The sequence below is a fragment of the Galeopterus variegatus genome, unplaced genomic scaffold (genome assembly GCF_000696425.1).
Source record: "Galeopterus variegatus unplaced genomic scaffold, G_variegatus-3.0.2 Scaffold814, whole genome shotgun sequence".
In the NCBI taxonomy this organism is placed as follows: domain Eukaryota; kingdom Metazoa; phylum Chordata; class Mammalia; order Dermoptera; family Cynocephalidae; genus Galeopterus; species Galeopterus variegatus.
The window spans coordinates 822,707-825,506 of NW_007726925.1; positions in this window are offsets into that span (position 1 = coordinate 822,707).

Here is a 2,800-nt window from a genome sequence, read left to right on the forward strand (position 1 = left end):
ATGGAATATTACAGAGCTGTAAAAATGAAAGAACCTGAACCACCTACAACAGCAGGGATGGATCTTAGAAACAGTAAGAATAGGTGAAGCAAGTCAAAGAAGACTATATACAGGAGCAGTTACTTTGTAAAGCTCAGAAGTAAACACAAACCTAGTATTGTTTGGGGTGGATGCATTTGTATCCAGACAGTAGTTACCTACCTCCTCTGATGGTAATATGATTATCAAGTTGGATCCTAGCTCACAGATATTTGTTTTGTTATTATACTTAAGAACCTACCTATTTATATTTCATATACTTATATGTGTATCAAACATTACCTGAGAAAATGTTTCAGGGTGTGGTCTCCCTGAACCTTAAAGTCATTTCCAGCTCTAAGCTCTGATTTTTGAGGCACACTGTAGCAATTATATCTTAGTTTAGTGAGATTTGCTGAGAAACTCTATCGCTTCTATCAGCAGTTTGTTTTGGAAAGAATTAGGAACGAAGGGCCGATCCCTACTCTCTCTGGGGGCTACATCTTTAGAGTCCATATATGTCATTGAGTTAATGGATTCTGCCTTGCACCCCTATCAGCTTATTTTTTAGCAGCTTGAGTAGAAGACTTGTTTCAGTGATGGTTGTGCTTTCAAGGGTGAGAAAAAGTGTTTTGTTGTTGTTGTTATTGTTGTCATGGTGGCTTTTTTCCCCTCTTCAATGGGCTCTCAGTAGAAACTTGCTCTCTGCCAGGCGGTGCTTTAAGGACCATGGGCACCTGGCGGGTGAGCCCGGGCATCTTTGAGGCCTGTCTATCTCACCTGTGCAGAGAACACCATACAGGTGGTCTTCCGTGGCTCAGGTGAGAAGTGCAGATTAAGAGGCCAGGATTCACCATGCCCACCTGGATACGCTAGCTTTGGGGTGTCAGCCATTTTCACTCTAGTGTGGTTGTGTCTCACTGAATGATTTTATATACATGAATATAGTTTTTTAATTCCTGATGAAACCTTTAAAATATTTATTGGAAACCGGTGTCAGCCATTTTCACTCTAGTGTGGTTGTGTCTCACTGAATGATTTTATATACATGAATGAAGTTTTTTAATTCCTGATGAAACCTTTAAAATATTTATTGGAAACTGTGATTTATATCCAAAATTCTTAAAGGAAAAAAAAATGCTTTTCTATATTTTTGGATAGAAAGCTTTTGTGTTTATAGCATTCTTCTTTTATCTGTAGCCGAGCCGGCACTCTTGGTAGCAGCTATTCATAGCTTGATTGTTTCTGTAGTGTTGCTAAGTTTTTAGGTGGTGATCCGCGCTTTACTTAAGTCTTGTTCTTTTTCTGTACGGGAACAAACTATGTGACTTTTAACAGGGGACAGTTTTGATGCCTGCTTTTGTATCCAGATATACTCACCCAGCATAAGCAACTTCTCAGGTCCCTAGTATCTGGCTCATATGATCATCGAAGAGACTGAGCTGAGATTAATTAGATGCATTTAGCTGTGGCACCAGGCTGGTAGGAGTGTCCGTGGGCTGCAGGAGAGACCCGAAAGGAGGCACCAGAGAAGCTATAAAGCTCTACTCTTGGGACTAGGTGTTTGCTACAATATTGGTGACCAGATCGTTTCCTTCTGATAATGGAGATTTCATCACTTAGAAATGGCAAGTTAAGATACTTTTATTGAATGAACTTCCTGCTAAGTTTCTGAGCCATAGTTGGGTTTATGACATAATTGCTCTACATGTTGATACCATCTTTTATCATAATTGTTTTTCATTGTTTTTAATAAAGGGATAAAAATAATAGGAGACATTTTAGAAAGTGGGGTTTTTTTTGTTCTTTTATTCATGATACTAAAAATTACCCAAAATAAGATATTTTACAAAAAAGGATTTTGTTCCAAAAGTGACTAATTTAAATCAGCTTATACAATGAACTTGCTAATGATCCTCAGTCTAGAGGAGTGTAATGCTTTTATACTGTTATCATTTTTTATGAATAGAATTATACAAAAAGTTCCTATTGTGTTGTACAGTGAGTTTCACACAACCATCCTTTATCAACAGATGGCAACCAGCACATGAAAAATAATTAAAAAATAAAATGAAAAGAAACCGAGAATGAATTAAAGTGCTTCTTTGCGTTCTGATCTGCATTTTTGGTTTAGAATTTTTATGGTGAATTGCCATATTATCTGTTATATCAGTTTACAATGAGGCTCCTATCAGACATAAAACAGATTTATAATACCATTAAAATACAATATCAAAGAATGAATAAGCAATTCAATAAAATTACAATAACACAAAGATAAAATGAAAGCCTTTTCAATAACAGTTTTATGCAAGAACATTTTGCAGATAAATATGTGTTTATAGATCTTTTAAATGTACATTTATTATACTGTTCCTAATAGAGCCACAGGGGTTAATTTTTCCTGTGTGTTGTCTTTTATAAGTGGTTTAAAAGCTAGCTGCAAAACTCTTCAATAGATTGTTTTGAATCTTTGAATTGATTTTGGTAAAGGGAGCTTTTACAGTCCTGCAGCTGAATGTTCACACACAAACGAGTCAATATGGCCAGGCCCCCTTATGGGTGGGGCTGTAGGGGTGGGGGAGAGGAGCCTCACGGCCACCTGGGACCTGGACATGAAAGAGAAGTGGAGGAAAAGTTTATGTATGAAGTTTGATTTTGTGCTCTTTCTACCCCAGATGTTCAGGTCTGATTTCTAGAAGGAAAATTAAGGAAAAAAACAGCCAAAGGATGACAAGCTCCCCTTCTGGGGAATGATAGGGCAGGAGGTGGGGACGGCTGC